Genomic DNA, 18,321 nt, shown 5'->3' on the forward strand with positions numbered 1-18,321 from the left:
GGACGAGGATTGCGATGGTCTCCTGGTATCTTTTTTTTCTTTAATTTCTGTGGATGGTCCGTTTTCGTGACGACATATCGGATGGTGAATTATTCAAGGCACTAAGCAGCACTTTGGGCCAGTTTCCCCCCCAGTCGGCATCTTTGATTGGGAAAACGGGGGCTGATTTGTGAACGATAGCCTCAGGGCTACTGGCCTAAGGCGAAGCTTGGGGGGGGACACTGGCCTCCGAGCCCCTCCTGGCCCCAGGGAGGAAAGAGTCCGGCCATGGCCGCCAGGCCTTCCGGTCTCCAAAAAAGAGCGTCCTTGCTTGTCCGCACCCATCAGCCCTGCCTCTGGAAGTGAGGTGTGATGCGGGAGCTGTTCCACAGAGACAATCAGACGGATGAGGCGCTTTCTGAGCAGCGTCTCTCCCCTCAGCTAGAGCCTCTGTCTCCCGCGGCTGCCTGGGCAATTTGTCGGTCGACCTGCCAGGAGCAGAATGCAAATCCTCACCGGAGGAGATGCACAAGGGCCTCAGTGCCTGCCAGCTGTGTGTGTGTGTATGTGTGTGTGTGTGTGTGTGTGTGTGTGTGTGTTGCCCAGCAGTCTTTCCTTTAACAGCCTAATAGGATAACTGTCATCAAGCCCTCAGTGTATCATTGTGATTATGTGTGTGTGCATGTGTAAGGTATCATCTTTCTCTCTCCCTCCATCTCCGAGCGTAGACACGACTCTCCTTCACTGCTCATCAACCCACCGCTCCTAATTTATAGACGGGCATAAAAACTCTGTGTTTTCATTCACCCTGCCCACCTCCCGTCTACCCCTGCATAGCACCAGCATGACAAAATAGGACACATGCTGTTAACCATGTAAAAGTTTTTTATTTTTTTCTTCCCTTTTCCCTCCCTCTCCCATCCTCCTATAGTTTAACTCTCCTCATAGGGCTGCACATTCATCCCATGCTTGTAAATGATGACTGGGCGCTCATCTGGCGAATCGACTGACCCGTACCACCCGGATCAACCTCTGGTTTTCGACATGCAGGGTTTTCACAAACAGATTGAGCATGCAGGCAAAGATAAACGCCTGAAATACCAGGACGAGCAACACGCTGCTCTCCAGACGGCGCAGAGTTCAGAGAAGTTTTCAAGGACAACTCTCTATACACAAGATGAAAGTGATCTTCTGGGCTCTCATCTCATCTCCACCGCTCATATCCAAATACCACCTGGCTCATTCTGTGCTGTCAGCACTTTTTATCGAAAAAATTAATACTTTTTTTCTCTCTGGTCAGATAGGGGTACTTTATTCGTCGCGGTTTGCCTGGAGTTCTCCGCATCTTTGGAATGTGAAAGAGTTGAAGGCACGGATAAAAGGCACTTTTCTAATCAACATTTTTTTTTTCCTTAAGCGCTTCTTTCTTTTTAACAGCTGTTTTTCATTATTTATAAGTGTTCTGAAGGTGCCACTGAGCTGATTTCTTTCACGAGGCCTGATATGAGGCCGATGGAGCTTGCAGAATTGATTAGATAAGCTTGGAAATTACAATGTTGGGCACGCAGTGCTCAGAAATGTGCTCTAAAATACACCCAACGTGAATATTAATACCCAGGGCTTATAAGCACTTATTTGAATGCATGGGGGGAAGTTGAGACATGAAGTTTCATGAACTGTCCGGTGTGTATTGCCTTATATTACTGATCAAATAAAATATTACCCCTCCTCCTTGAACGTCATCAGATTCATACTGACGGGTGGGTAATCGCAATTTCATCATTAGCAGTTGAATGTTGAGAGCTAATCTCTGTTTTACTGAATAATTCTGAAAGATGTTAATCAAACATACGAAAGCATATTTGAAATATTTAACCAAACGATATTAATGAAGATCAAAGGGTGTGCTGTTTTTAGCGGATGTTATGCGAAAGGCCTGGGTAATAGCTGGGTCCATAGGAGCACATGAAACACTTTGTCTTCTGCTAAATATTTCATGCCCTGTACCTGTTGTATGGTGCTTAATGAGCTATGGGGGGAGAAAAAGGTGATTTATCATGCAAAGTTTTCAAAGGAAATGCAAATCCAGATACACACAGGAACACACATCCCTCGCAGTTTTCTACACATTTCTCTCCTCAAGTAGCACACCACGGCCGCGCCACATTTTCCTGGGTGAATATTTTAGCCCCGAAGAAAAGCAAACTCAAGTGAGAGCAAGAATCAGGGGTCAATGGTTTGTCTTTAAAGAAACTTTCCCTCTCTTCGCCTCTCTGCTCGGCTCCCTTCCTCCCGCGAATACTAATATCAGCGGGAGAGGGAGAGATGACAGAAACGCTGTGGACGTATGTGTCAGGGAAAGGGGTCAGCTCTGGGCAGACTCATGTTAATGCTCGCCCATTAATAAAATTTATTCTACTGTTCTGTCGACTCCCTTCAGCGGCGTTGGCCCAGAGTGTATTCCATTTAAATCTTCTTTGTTTTTTTGGGGGTTATATTGTTAAAGAGAAATACATAAGAGGAGACAGGTGTGGTGACGACACAGGCGAGAATTAATTGGATAATATGTGAAGACAGAGATTAAAACCAAAGAGAGAAGTGTGGAAGGACGTGGAGTCGGGCAGTGCAAGACTCTGTGCGATACTTTAAAAAGAAACTCCATTGCAAGTAACATTCCTTCATAACTTATATTAAAATCAACCATTAATGAATCAAACAATATATTTAATGCAAGAGTACATGTAGAAAACTAATTAAATCATCAAAAGAGTTTTTGGAGCTATTAGTTGACAATTATTTTGTGTGTGAGGGACCAGTTATATGTAATACATACATGCACAGTTCCTGAGTCACTATAGTGTAGTTCAAGTCATTCCTTGTTTACTGTTAGCTCTATAACTTTGAGCAAAGACACACATCATTGAATATATTTTTGGAAAATTGGTCCTCGTTCATATTTTGTTCTTCCAACAAGCTTAGAAAATAAGATAAATATTAATCAAATAGTTAATGTTATTACAAAAACACCCTGGCCCATGAAACCCCGGTGATTTTCCAATGGAACCAGCCTGCTATAGAATTTGTATAGCTCTGCAGTAACAAGACACAAGTTGAATGTGGTCAAGGTGGCGCTTATTTTAATCGTTTTATACATTGTTGACTCATCCATCGAAATCTAAACAGATTTTACAAGCTCCTCCTGCAGTTTATATAAGATTTTATTTTTGTAACGAACATTACTCGGGTCCAAATTTTGAACAGAAACCAAACTACTAAGAATGTAGACAGAACAAAGATAAATCCGTTGAATAATTCAGTTTCAACTTTTTTAGCTTTTTTTTTTTATCGATATACGTGCACAGAAACGAGGGAAACTGTGTATTTAAGAGACGTCTGTGTCTATGAAAGAAACGACCAGTAGTAGGTCGGGTTAAGCGAGGGAGAGAGTGTGTGTGGGTAGGAAGACGGAGTGAAACAATTGGATCCTTTCCAGAGCGCCGGGGCCGGGGAGGAAGGGCAGGGCAACGGTAAGAGAGCGACAATCGTCAGGTGATTAGAAAGACTCGGAGGCTAGGTGGACCTACAAAATGAATAACGGCGCACCCCAAACTGCGCCATAAGGCTCAATGGTTTGTGATTTGCAAGTTGATAAGACAAGAAGATTAATAATGCCGCATGATAATGGCTGGCTGAAGCTCAGCTGGGGAGATGGTAATGATGGGATATTGCTGTAGGAGCAGTTCACTGAGCCACAGTGGAGTGAGGGAAAGACGGAGAGAGAGAGGGCGAGATGGAGGGAGAGACAGACTGATAGGGAGGGGAGACGGGTAGAGAGAGGGAAAGAAAGAAGCTGCAGCCACATGGGAGGGGGGGAGGGGGGGGGGAAGCACTCATCCCAATTGGCCCTCAGGATATGAGAGTTTGAAAAATGAGAATGCAGTTATCATTTTAATTAGATATAAAAAAAAAAGTTTTAATATATATAAAGTGTGTGTATATAATTTTGCTTAAATAAGGACTTCAAAGAACATATGTATTTTGCACGGTGCACTGTCCCGTCATAATTCCTGAATGACTGTTTTTGTTAATTCCCTTTTTTTCTGTCCTGCCTGCCAGGTGGGTTATTGCAGCAGGAAGTCCTGGCTGGATCTGAGAAGGTAAATCATTGTGCAACTCACACATACCACCTCCTGAGTTACACACACATACCTGTAGGCACTTCTATTTATCCGACTCCAGGTTCTTGTTGTTTCCAAGGGCTGGAGTCGGGTTTCATCTGGAGATATTTCTTTACCAGAATGGAAAATGCCTCCTATACTGCTGACAAAGCTTGGTGCGGCTTCAGCAAGTGCACTGATCTATGACTCCCCACGTCTTTAAAGTACTTTAAGCTGTCAGACTTGAACTCCAGGTAGTGTCCGCACAATGGGTTCCGGACTTTCTTCGCATTTTGCCTTTGACATGTGAACAATTTGTCGGAGATTCTTGTGCTTGTGCTGCACTGCCACTGATAAGTACTGCTATTAAATGGTCCAGATGTCAATAAAATGGGTTGGCCGTTTGCAACATCTCAGTTTCAACCTATTTAACAGAAGGAAATGTGTGTTTTCCTCGTCTCTTTTCATTTATTAGTGTCTTTTTTCGCTATGATTGTCAAACTAGATCCTAAAGCAGTGCTAACACTTTAGAAGGGACTGATGCTAACTTAGACTGTATTATTGTTCTTACCCTATTTCTCTCTATCGAGTTGATTCAACTCATGCATTGTGAGGAGTGCACATCATTTGCTGTGCCTTCAGTTTCCTGAATTCTTCAACGTGAATTCAGTGAAGTCCAACAAACTGTTTTTACTTAAACTGCGAAAAAGAATTAATTCCACTTGCTTTTTTTAAGTTGGAAGTAAATAAAACATAGTGAATAAAGTCATCAAATGAAAAAAATAAATAATATTAATATGTTTTCGGTAAAATTAGCAAGTCGACATAAACATAATTTAAGAATCAGAATCAGAATTAGAAAGGATTTATTGCCAAGTAGGTTTACACCTACCTGGAATTTTCTTTCGTAAAAAAGGTGCATCCATTGAATATAAAACATAAAACACAATAAGTACTTCAGAAACACAATAAGTACTATAAAACAAAACAAAAATATATAAATAATTGTAATATTTCCCCTTTTCAAGGTAATCTGTCTACATCTTTTTAAATAAGATCAACTTCTCAGATGCTACAGTTTATTGCATTTATTATCTGTCTATTTGTGTTTCAAAGGGTTAAACTTGAACAAGAATGATAGCAATCATCACTTCCATACAGTTCTAGTAGCATACAACCGTTATAATAGTCTGGTTATATACGTCTATATATAAGTCGTTGGTTTTCAAATTCACTGTTATCAGATCTGTATCAAGAAGTGTAAAATATTTGTAGTAGTTTTATCAAGCTCTGTTAGTTTTTAGAGTTTGGCATTGATAGTTTGTGACAGGCTCAAGATGACCCCTCAGTGTGAAGCAGTCATCATCTCGTCCTCTGTGTCACCGCAGATAAAAACGTTTTCTCTCCCCTCATCAACACAAACATCTCATTTCCCAGCGAGAAACATGGAGTCTCGTCTCCCATGGAATTTCTACATTTTTAATGATCTCGTTTGATTATGACAAGCTGTTAAACACTGTGATGTATTTCCGTCGTGTTCCCTTCAGTGCTGTTGACTCGTGTGTTTACACCTCAGACAAACATTTTGTCAGATCCCCGATTCATCTTAATTGCACCACTTTGTCAGCGCCTGTTGATGATCTCTTACCGTACCTTCACTCAGGCGCTCGGCACCACCGTCTCTATTGCTTTAGACGTCACGCTAGCCAGAGCGACTTAGATACTGATCAAAACCGCTTTTTATCTCCAAGGGAACTGGTGATTACACAGTCAGTTTTCAAGCTGAGACAGTTTTTGGAAAGTAGGAGTGGACTCGAGGGGTTGTTTTGCATATCCCATAAATGTTTTCAGTGTTTACTTAAAGAGATGCAGAACAAATTATAATGTTTTCTGAGCTGAAAACTAAAATTGATGACTGTTGCTCGATAAAATACATTAATGCTACATTTCTGTGAAGTGTGTGATCCTACTAGAGTCCTAGCTCATTACTAGATGATGTAGATAACTCAGCTTTAGCAAGGTAATTGGTGTGTGGTGTGTGGAGTGTATGTGTTTGGGGAAAGGTAGAAACACTTCCCCCTAAATGTAGGGTTGAAGTTACAGTTTAAACGCTTCAGACTGGACCAAACTTCCCCGAGATACAAAACCGAATGGACCGATACCAGTATTTGGAAGGAACATGAGGGTGGATGTAATGCTCAGTGAGTGGTTTCAAACTTGGTGCTTAATTATTCAACAAGGGTTTTTTGAACCAAAAAAGAAGTTAAATCGAAGAGGTGACAGAGCAGTATCTGAGTTGTTTGAGGTCAGAGCAGCTCCAAACCATCTCCCAAACGTCCCATCATGAATCAATAATGGTCATTAACACCTAATTAAAATCTCAGAGCGGGGATCAGGCCAAATTGTTGCTGGGGCTGCACCTCCGCTGTGTTTTTTCTTCTTCTGATGCTTGGGGAAACAGGAGATTAGACACAACCCAGCCGAGTGCGGAGGCCCAATTTGTGCAGGTAATCGTGCTAACGAGGGACGAGTTAATTATCTGACAAGTCGCGTTTCTGAAGATCAACCAGGCTAACAGATGTTGTTATTGATGGCGGTCCCCGAGAATAGTCGTGGCAGATCATTTGCTCATTACGCAGCATGTTAGCAGCGTGTTGTTTTATTATAGAGTGTGTGATGCAGTGGCTATTGTCACCGTGCCACAGATGGCAATGCAGCAACACTGTGTTTCTGAACAATTCTCTGACAGCTGGAGGGTTTGTTAAAGTAAAGGGAGAAATGGAAATAATTATGTTCCCCCCCGCCCCCATCTTTATGCAAGAGCAGGACTTATATCATGTTCACATTTTGTTATGCTTTCTGTCAAAACCCTTTCGCTCGAACTCGGATGTACCCTGCTGGGCTTTTTTGGTGCAACAAGTCGGAATTCCCAAACCGAAAGAAGGCGAGGTGTAGTAATGGTGTCCCGCCCTCACTTTGTTGTTTTAACTGATGCTGTTCTCATAAAATACTGGGGAGAAAGAATAGAGCAGTGTCTACTTTGTATTGGTCCTTTCTAGAAACTGCATTAAAACCACTTAAATAATGACTTAAATCAAGTTTACACACCCTCAACAAGGGTCGAACATTTCACTTGTCAACACTACACCTGGCATTCTCTCTATATTAGAGTGCGAGCGCAGGGTTTTGAGCGAGAGCTTTCCGAAATGGGAAATCAATAAGTCCTGCTCTCAAATTGAACGACCACATGTTTAAATATAGTTAGCGATAAAGCCAGTACTTGTGTAATGTGGACAAATGTTGAAGAGGATAATAGAACAAACCTATATCCTAAGTGACACTTTGTTTTGTAAAAAATACTAGATATACTAAATATTAGAGCGTGATCCTGTCAGCCTTCTCGTTCGTGTTTCTATTTAGAGTTCCTAAGTAATTCGTATTTATCAAGTTTCTCTGGCCCTGTCTGTACATCATTTCCTCTTCCTCCATGTTTGTATGATGGATGTGTTGGTAGCCCCTGGCGCTAGTGATAGCGCTGACAGAAGGGTTGTTTGTCCAAAGTGAGATTGACACTCAGTCAGGGCCCCGCCGGTCGCCCCCTATCATCGACATGACACAAAGTGGAATGAGCCACATTAGCGACACGCAGCCGCACGCACGTGCAGCGCCCCTGCCGTTTACACCCATTAAATGCCCATGATGATGTTCTGAGCCTGTGGCCCCACACACCCCCTCCCACCCCCGTATCGCTGCTTCCTGTGTCTCGGCGCGGTAAGCAGCGATAACTGATGACGAGGGGGAAGACGTGACATTGTCAATAACCATAATCGTCCCTCGGCAGGAACTAATGAAGCGTATGTGCCATGTCAGCCCTACATGCCTTCAATATCCTCTAATAAAATGAAGTGGAGAGAAGGAGGGTGGGGAAAAAAACAACAATCAATAAAGCCATCAAATGATAAATATGAAATTGCCAAGTGGAGTGAATATTACATTCCCTCCATGAGGATGCTGGGCAGATTATTAGGATGAAGGGGAGAAGCCTATTTGTATGTAAATGGGAGATTGATTATATTTATTTGCAGGCGGAGGGGGCTCTGACTGGCTCAGCACTCGCACAACGAAGAGTGAGAGACATCTGCAGAGAGTCGGGTCATCAGACAGCTGTTTCTCTGTCTGTTCTGCGTTGGGGCCCTCGTGACGGAGGGAGGAAATAATACAGGGGAAGACAGAGGGAGGAGAGGGAGATCAGTCTTGTGGCTGCCAGCTCCAGCAGGGCTCACCTCTCCAGAATATTCTAATTACCAGCCCTGCTCATTACAGATGTCATGTCAATGAGCGAGGGATGAAAAAAAAAAAAAAACTTCAAGCAGAGAGGACCAATTCTGTAATTTCTTAATCACTTTTTTTTGGCAACCTTTGCACGTGCCCCGATTAATGCCTCCAAATTGAATGTTTCTTTGGTTTCTCTCTAAATAGGCTATCACGCCGGCGCTTAGCGAATTCTATTATTGTCATTTGCATAGGGGCCTTTTTCTTTTTTTTTTTAGTGGCCGGATCCTACAGAAGGGGACAAAGAACAAAGAGCTCATGAGGGAGAAAATAGGACAGAAATGATCCGGCGCTGCCTTTCGAAAACGTGACGTCAGGTCCCTAATGAAATCTTTTGACTGGAACCATGGCGAATGGCGGAATCTATATCTGACACCTAATGGTTTGCATATGAAATTAGAGGCAGAGCGTGAGCGAAAAGACCCCCCCCCCCCCTCCTCCCCCCCCTCCTTTCGCTTGATGTCCCCTGATTAATTTACAGCACTTTTGTTGCATCGGCTTCGTCCAAAAATAAATTAACCAACGCTGGAGATATCAGGAAGCGGGGGGGTTGCAATTTATTAGAGAGGGAAAAAAGTGAGATGAGATTAAATAAAACACCTAATTGACAGAATAAGTCGCCTAGCGCAAGAAGTGTCGGCCATTGTTGCAGACGAGGCGCGTGTATGTGTTTGGAGGAGGAGGTTGTAAGAGGAGAAATAAAGAGGGAGATGGAGAGAAAGCGCTGGCCACTTGATTTCCTATGAAAATTAATCGGCTATCAAACAATCTTGGTCTGCCGAGGATGATTATACAGCAGGGGCAGCGACAGAGGAGGCGGGGGGGGGGGGGGGGGGTACGTGAGAGCAGGGGGAGAGAGAGGGGGGGAGAGAATGCCCTTTGTGTAGGTGAAATGTGTCGGGGACTGTCATCGTAATATACCTCAGTGAAATGAAGGTTAATTCTGATGTACAGCCTGCATGGCCGTCATTATCGGCGAATCATGAAAATAAATTAAGCCACTGAAATAGATACTCCTCGGCTACGCGGCAGGGATCTCGTGAAGGATGGACGGCTGAACTTTACAGATTATTATTGGGGAATAGTGCCGAATTCAATTAATGCACCTAAAAGACACCTTTATAGAGGGCAGCCATAATTTAAATGACAGCGGGGTGTAATTTTGCTTGTTATAAGTCAAATTTGCAGAGTTTCATGTTTCGGGCATTCTTCTCATCCCCCCCCCCCCCCCCGACCGACCCATTCTTCCCGCCCTTTTTTCTTTTTCCCTTTTTCCCCCCTGTTTGCTGAGGATGTTCTCGTCCTTACTCCGTGAAAATTCCTGGAAAGAAGAAAACAGTGAGGTGGCCGCGGCCGTGCAGCTGAAATCCGATTTATGAAATGAATAAATAAATGTCAAAAAAAAAAAATCACTATCGCATCCACTCCTCATCTCCTCCTGAGTCTCAAAGTATATTTACCGTAATCCTCTGCGGCAGATCCGGCATCGCCTGTCCGCTCCTCCACCGCGCCGCGCAGGACCCCCCGTGCGCATGAGCCCCGCGAAGCATACAGATGCCGGAGCCTTTTTATGCAGATCCCCACCCCACCTTGAAAAGGGAACGAGAGCACCGATGAACTGGGTAAATGGTTGACCTCTCACCTGCGCGCAACGGCGAGCGAAGCCGGCGGCTTAATCCAGGCAGGTGTCTGACAAGCGGGCGAACACAGCCAGGGCCGTATCGCGGTGACCCTCGCTCAGACCCTCCCCTCCTTATCTATTAATCTACACCTCTCTGTTGAAGGTGGGTTGAATTAACACCTCGACGGGGCACGGAGGCTCCTGATTAACACGCATCACCCCGCCACGCCGCTGCCCGCCTGCCCAAAGAGAAGCGTGGGAGAGAGGGGAGATCACAGAGGAATCTGACACTTGCATATGCAAACATTCATACATGCAAACACATGGATAAAGTCATAGGTGCAATCTGTCATTTTTGCACATGCACACACATCTGTCTTTACTCCTCCAGCACACACACACACACTCTTTCTTTTTTTTTAACCAGCTCTAACATGGCTGCTCCTCCGTGTTTTATTGCAGTTTTCTGGATAACCGGGAAAATAATGTGCAGCCAGAAATAAAATATTAGAAGAACCGTTCCAGTCTGATGAGTTTCCCTCCGTCGAGCACCTCTGTTGTTTAATTTGACATGAATAGTTTTCCCCGTCTAAACAGAGGCCATGTTAAATATTTATGTGCCTGTTTTTTTTTATTTTATGGAAGATTTGTGCGACGCAAAATAGAAACGGAACTAGTTGTTTCTTTATGGCGCATGAAATACACGGACGGATTACGGAGCTCGCAAGAATGCTGTATATTGTAAAATTGTGTCATAAAAAGCAGAAGAGCGGCGCGTGGAAATAGGTGCAGGAAAACTGTTCATATAAAAGTTGGGGGAGTTGTTAAAAAGTATTTGGAAGAAAAAGGAAAAAGACTTATCCCACTCTCAGCCCATTGAAGGAAGCCAAATAAGAGTAATTGTATTTGAGGGTAGAACGTAGTAATTTAGTCTATTAAAACCATTGGTGTCATCTTTATTTAATCTCACCCACGGCGAGAAATCATATCCTTTTTTTTTTTTTTCCAAAGCCAAACACACACAAATCTTCACTTCCTCTCCTCTCACTTCTCCTCCTGCTCTCTCTCGCTCTCTTTCCTTCTTTTTCCTCCTCTCATTTACCCCCCCCCCCCCCAACATTCTCAGCTCGAGCAGTTTAAAGAATCCTTCCACTATCATTATTAGTATTGAACTCATTTCTAAATTCAGAAATTGGCCGAGGAAGATCATTCATTGCGGCAGATAGTAAAATCAATAGCTTTTGTGTCAGGCGGCAGGGTCTGTCTCTGTCTCTCAGGGTGGGTTGGAGCTCACTGTGTGTGTGCGTGTCTGTGTGTGTCTCTGTGTGTGTGTCTGTTTGAGCAGCAGAGTACTGTACAGAGTGTAGACAAAAGGCGAGTGAAAACTGGGGGAGTGGGGCCACCTCTTGACGACATGGATACACAGTCTCACACGCACACACACTTTTTGACTCTTCGAGCTGGGCTGCAGGTCGAGAGCCACACACACACACACTCATTTATGACAGATGTGTTTACTAACACAAACACACACATTTTTTATTTAAAATAAATACAAACAGAAATTTGCATATTTTCTCAAATGTTTTTTTGTGCAAATTCCTACACAAAATCACACTTATAAAATATGAACATGCTCAAGTTTACATTCACATTTACTGAATTATTTCATTTGATTGTCTGCATCAATACACACTGAATACATTCACACACGCACAAACATTTTTGTACAGGCAGAGCCCAGTGACGGAACGAGGACAGCTTATCCCAATGAGAGTCAAATCAATCAAGTCCTTTTAATCACCACTCTGCTTTTATAGTGTGGCAGTAATGATGGAAGCCTATGTAGGGGCAATCCCCTAAGACCCCCTCCCCACCCAGACTCACGCACACACTCACGCACACACTCACACACTCACTAACCCCCTATGTGGCTCAGATTGGAGCCGACGCACACACACACTCAACTCTGATGATTTTCATTTCTCAATTACATTATCTTATTAACCAATCAATTGCCAGCCTTATCAATAATTAATGTCTCCCCAACTATTAGAACGTAGATTAGATTAAACGCCAGTCTCTTGTCTCCCCTCTTTGATACTTTTAACTGGGCCCTTCATTTCCAATGTAATTTCAACAGAGTACTTAATGTATAAATTGATTTTTAAAATGTATATATGTATTTGTAAACTAATGTTGCGCCGAGATAATAAATTAAAAATGCATTAATAAATAATGTTAATATTCAATGCACTAAACAGAAAAATAATAAATAAAACATGCATAAAAATGTCAGATCTGACTCTCATGCATTAAAACATTTTAATTTGAAAACCCTATTTCACTCACTTCCACCTGATAATTTAACCTCTCTCCCTTTTGTCAGACGTGTAAGATTTGAGGACTCAGCATCAGATTAAATGACTCCTTGAGAGGGATATCTTTTTCCTTTTTTCTTTTTGCAGTGCAGTGCCCGGCTCTGGCGATGCACCGCCGCTGCTGCTCACCGCCAGACGAGCGCTCGGAGGGGAGCTGAGGGACGAGCTCGCGGATCGATGTCTCACTCGGCTCGGCCCGGCTGTGGCGGTTGTTTCTCACACAGAGCGGCTTTGTCTGGGCTCGACGAGAAATGAAAAAAAGAGAGAGAGAAAAAAAAGAAACAGCCGATAACAACTGTTTACCTCCTGCCGCCTCAGGCCTGAGGCCGGGCCTTGCAACCCGCGGCACGTCGCGGTGGTAGCCGCTGGTACGGCTTCACACTTTGAGGCTGGTAATATGAGGAGAAGTGGTCGGGGGGTTAGGGGCCGCTGTTATTGAAACATCAGAATTTTTTTAGACCAGCACAGGAAAAAAAAACTGTGTGTTTATTTGGAAAAACACTGAAATACCTGCAGACAGACCAGTTCTTTTCTCACTCCTGCTCAGACACGTTTAAACACAAACACACACACACACACCTTGACTATTACACACACACACACACACACACACAGACAGAAGGGGTCTTGACCTCTAGACTGCAGGCCTGTGTCACTGTTAATTAAAACCCAGAGCATAGGCTCCACACAGGGGATGGTACCGGTGTTATACAGGGACAGCTAGTAATGGTTTTCTTATGTCCTCGTCATGATTTGTGTTGTAGGTGTGTGAAGGTGTCGGAGGCTGCACGAGGAAGCTGGACGCTCTCGGAGTGAGGTAAGGTGAGAAGAAAAAAGACCTGGAAATGTGGTGAAAAGGCGAGAGAGGAAGAGAGAGGAAAACTCCCTCCCTCATTTTTACTTCTTAGCCGGGGCTCAAAACATCTGTCAGCACTCAGACCACGGTGGTGAGGAGGAGGAGGAGGAGGAGGAGGAGGAGGAGGAGGAGGAAGCGTTCAGAGGGCCTGGTATGCAGCAGGCCGCCCGGCCCACTGCAGGAGAATCAGTGGAGCTGCTCAGCTCCGGCAGAGGCCCGCCTTGTTTATTCGCCCTGACCTCGCGTTCCCTCCGAGGTTACGGGGACCCGCTTTAGTGAAAGGAGCCATTGTCCTGCAGGAAAAATCTGTTACAAATATTTACCGTGTGAGGTGGTGGTTGGTTGGGGGGGGGGGGGGTTAATGCAGAGCCATGGCTCTCAGCCAGCCAGACTCGAGCTGTAAACAGCCAGCCAGACTCGAGCTGTAAAATTCACCACGGTGCATTTTTAGAATAAGCTATCCCCCACACTCCTGTTCCTTTAAACCAGGGTTTCAAATTATACCACCACATTTTTATTAATGAGATCGCACTGTCAAACATTATTAGTCGTCTAATAGCCTCAACATCAGGATACTATGATTCCTTCCAGCCTGTAACGTCTCCTTTTCACTGAGCATATATACAGTGACTGTGCAGTTAATGCGTTTAATGACTTTTTGTATTTGTGGAATTAAAATCCCCTTAATTTTAAGTATTTTAAGCAAACGCACACACAGATTTCTCTCAGGTTTTTTTCCTGGAAGAAAATCTGGAGCACATCCCCACACTGCGTTTCTTATTCCGCGGGGCCCCCCTGTTAGGTCAGTAGTAACAAATGCATTTTCAAAAAGGCTGCATAAATTCTCTCCCCCCTCCCCTCTTCCTCATATGGCTTTTTCTTGAAAATGCCATACTGGTTTTAGCTGGAATAAATCTGCTGGTTTCTATCACGCCCGCCTTTCTTTCTTTTTTTCACCCTTGCAGCCGGACCGGGCGGACACCCTCACCGGCGCATTGACATGCAACAAAGCTAATGGTGGCCGGGACAGGAGGGCCTAATCTTCACTAACTGACAAGATTTAAATTGAGGAGACATCTTCCGCTGATTAGCTCCCACACCCACAATTATCCAACTGGGGTGTCAAGCAAGGTTTAACATCTCCACTGATTCTTCTCTCCTGAGACATCCGGGAGGCAATGCAATCGCTTTTAATAACTGACTGCCTCCCTCCGTCCCTCTCTCTCACCCTTTCTCCTCCCCGGCGCCCATTGCTCATAGTCGCCCCCCCCCAACCCTCTCTCTCTCTCTCGCTCTCTCTCTTTCTCTCTCTCTGTCTCTCTCTGTCTCTCTCTGTCTCTCTGCCTCTCTGCCTCCCTTTTTCTCTCCTCCCCTTCCTCTCTCCCCTCTCTCTCTCACTCTGTCTCTCTCTCTGTCTCTCTCTCCCTCCCTTTTTCTCTCCTCCCATTCCTCTCTCCCCTCTCTCTCTCCTCCCCTCACTCCCCCCCCCTGCTCCCAGTTCCCAGTCATCAAGCTCCCTTCAAAATTAACCTTTCCCTGCGAAAATATAATTTCTCACAAAATGAACCCCACTGAGCGATTTCTTTTATTATTATCTGGAATAATTTATTCAAATTGCCCAACTCAGAACAGCAGAGCAATCTGAGCACCGAGCGGACCCCTGAATTTGGATCTGTCTCTCTCTCTTTTTCCATCTGAGGGTTGAAGGGGGGGGGAGAAAAGAGAAAGTTTATGTACCTTGCTGTCTTCTGGCAAATAAGGGGACGGGCTTGCCTCCACCTTCCATCCCCGCTACTCCGGCAGCAGTATCCCCCTCGAGTGTACACCTCATTAAAATTCATCTGATCTGAATATTTTTTTGCAAATACGGTCTGATTGCTCACCATGACATGAAACATCCCAGTGTGTTATTTTAATCACACGCACCCCAACGGGCGACGCGTGTGACGGCTGTGACATTGAACCCCTCCGCTGCTTGACCCCATTTTACGAGCGCACGTCATTTTCGGAGGGGCCGGGGGGACGGTGGGAGGTGAGGTGGGGGACCGGTCGGGGAAGTTACCTGGAATGATGGACACGCTTGATAATTCTCTCCTCTTTTTTCTTCAAATGTTCACACGGCATCAGCTCGGTTTAAAGCCCCTCTCAATCACGCCGCCGCCGCCCCCCTGCCCGCCTCCCGCTCCCCTCTCTCTAATGAACTGTTTTCTTCCGGTGATGGAACGGGGACACAAAGCAACGCGATTAATAATTTACTGTTTAGTTTTACTAATTGATCTGTTTTGGGAGCCGGGATAAAAGCGGAGGATGCATCCTCGGCGCACAATGCCTTTCATATGGCATTTATCCACAAGTCACAACCGGCTCCCTCAAGATGAATAATGAACTAAACAAGATCAAATAATTATCGCTTGGGAGTAGAGGAGGGAGGGAGAGAGAGAGAACTCCCTTACAAACAGCAGCGAGTTTACCTTGGGTTCTTTCTACAGATCACACAACAGGAGGAGGAGGAGGAACAAGAGATGAGCAGGTTGTTATTCGGCAACAAAGAGCCAAGTGAGGGCTGGCAAGGACAGAGCTTGTGGTTGATCATACTTTTGTAAACTCAAAACTTTTTTCTACACGATAGATATTAATCGTTATACAGCTATTAGATCAAAATCTGTCTTTACCTTGACTATGTTTCAGAATAAGGACGCTGTCTGGACCTCATGCTGTTCCTGAGCCCTTAAGGTTGAGGTAAGTGTAAACTTTACTGTGGTCAAAGTCTATGACAGTTAACAACATGAACAAAAAAGCACATCTAATGGAACTCAGTAGAGCACATCCCTCCCCCAAGGCACAACAGTCCTCTAATGAAACCACATGCAAAGTCACTAGATCTAGATTTGTGTTTGTATGCTTCACCAAATTTCAGAGATATCCCAGATCCTATCCTGAGAAATCAATGAATAGAGAAACGAATAACAAAATTCTCAATCTGCCCTTTGTTTGGATGCTGTTTTGGTTTTTTGGCCCACATGTCATCCTTAGATCAAATTCAATTGATTGGTGAAATCATTTCAAATCATAAAACAAACGACAAACGGCCGGCCGGATGTAAACATTTTCACTTCAGTGATTATTTCAGTTAAAATAAGAATCTCTGGCTTTCTAACAACATTGTTTGTCGTCACTGAATTGAACTATTCATTTCAATTAGAGTAAATCTGAGCTCTTGTCCTCCAACTTGTCTTGCACAGTTGGTCCTGGTCAGTCATAACAACTCAGCGTAGTTAGTGAAGGTACTTCCTGCTGAAACCATTCCAGGCTCCTTCTCCCTCCTGCACCTCTCCACAGCGTTATCATGGAGGAACAAAAAGTAGACTGGCCCGAGGCGTCCTGCTGGCTCAGCAGGGGAACGAGCGTACGGTGTATTTGTGACGTCACAAGTTTGAAACGACTCATGACTTTTGGCTCCCTGCCCTGTCTGATAAAAATGAATAGAAGCAATGAGAAGAATACAGTGGAACAGCACTACTGCAATTTTACACCAGGACACACAGCTCACCTGCACGCTTTTATTTTATCCTTTAACTTTCTATTCCACACATAATAAGACGAAGCATTATTCCTATATAATTATTTCTGGTTCAGTTAACATCACATTAACAATTCTGTTACAAAACTCTATCCATCTATCGCTCTATCTATCTATCTATCTATCTATCTATCTATCTATCTATCTATCTATCTATCTATCTATCTATCTATCTATCATTCTCTGTTTATCTATCTATCTATCTATCTCTCCATCTCTCTCTAGCTCTCTCTATCTCTGTGTCTCTCTCTATCTCTCTCTGTCAGTATCTCTATTTCTGTGTCCCTCTCTCTCTCTCTCTCTCTCTCTCTCTCTGTCTCTCTCTCTGTCTCTCTCTGTCTCTCTCTCTATCTCTCTACGCAGCCTCTTCAGTGCAGTCTCTCTCTCTCAGTAACTTCTACACTGTGCAGTTCCACTGTGCTAATTTTCCAGGGGATGGGGAGGAGGGCTGTGGGGTTCGGCTAGACAATATATTTATCTCCAGCACCTTAACACCGAGGGGGGATTAAAATGAAATGAGCAACATTCCTTCCTTGATACGCCATGGTCTTAAAAGAGACAGAATGGGAGGGGTGGGGGGGGGGAGAGCATCTTGTATCACAGAGATGTTCATCTGTTTGCAGATGAGCCGTGTGTGCTTTTTTTCTCCGGCGTGTGTGAGATTTACTCAAACGTACCTTTTTATCGTTTTGGATTACACGCTGTTGGCCCATTGAACCTAATGCGGTTTCCCCGCCGCCGTATCGGTAATGGTTCTCACCGTCGGCTTGTAAATAAGGTTTAATACAGTGAGCCGGTGTGAAGTAGCAATCTGTGTACGTGTGTCCGCACACTCTCAGCGGCCTCGTATAAATATTCCCCCGGCTGGGTGGAGAGTGTCATTATGTGTTAGCTGCAAGTAGCAAAAGATTAAAGCAGCAACTAAATGCCCATATCATTACCCTATTAGCATGTGACATATATGTGTATAGGTGCCTGCTTAATTAGCGTTGATTGATTGGAATCAATGACTGTAAAGAAAAAGGAGGCTAAGCGGGGGCAGGGTTTGTGGGTGGGTAAGTCTTGTGAAAGTATCCAGAATTAACGCGGAGCTAGTCGTCTTATTTCTGATTTCATTTGGCTTAGCTGTTAAACAGGAGGCAGACGATCTAGCTCCCTTTGATACTCGACTAAAATCTCTCCCGCCTGCTCCCCACCACCTTTAAAAAAAAAACAGCCGCCTAATTTTGTCATGGATATTACGCAGACACATGCATGAATCAGTGCTGGTTGTCACAATTATGTTAACAGAGGGGATATTAAATGAGACAGGCCCATTTCCAAAGGTGAGACTGTAGAATCAACTCGGCGCTCGACGAACCCCGGTGTCAATCACGCGAGCGATTCATATTCAACCGAAGTCAAGTGCATCTGCC

The 18,321-nt window shown here is 44.3% G+C and overlaps 1 long non-coding RNA gene across 2 annotated transcripts in view; it reads left to right on the top strand.

Annotated features, from left to right (window-relative positions):
- The first annotated feature begins 15,809 nt into the window (after positions 1-15,809).
- The window catches only part of LOC128429082 (uncharacterized), a 95,617-nt gene continuing 93,105 nt past the window's right edge, over positions 15,810-18,321 (top strand). The window contains exons 1-2 of one of the 2 annotated variants that reach the window (XR_008333872.1): positions 15,810-15,882; positions 16,015-16,065. This is a non-coding gene — a long non-coding RNA (uncharacterized LOC128429082). Of the gene's footprint in view, positions 15,926-16,014; positions 16,066-18,321 lie in introns of both variants that reach the window. The other variant, XR_008333873.1, reaches the window with a different exon arrangement.

This window comes from Pleuronectes platessa, chromosome 22 (assembly GCF_947347685.1).
Source record: "Pleuronectes platessa chromosome 22, fPlePla1.1, whole genome shotgun sequence".
Taxonomy (NCBI): domain Eukaryota; kingdom Metazoa; phylum Chordata; class Actinopteri; order Pleuronectiformes; family Pleuronectidae; genus Pleuronectes; species Pleuronectes platessa.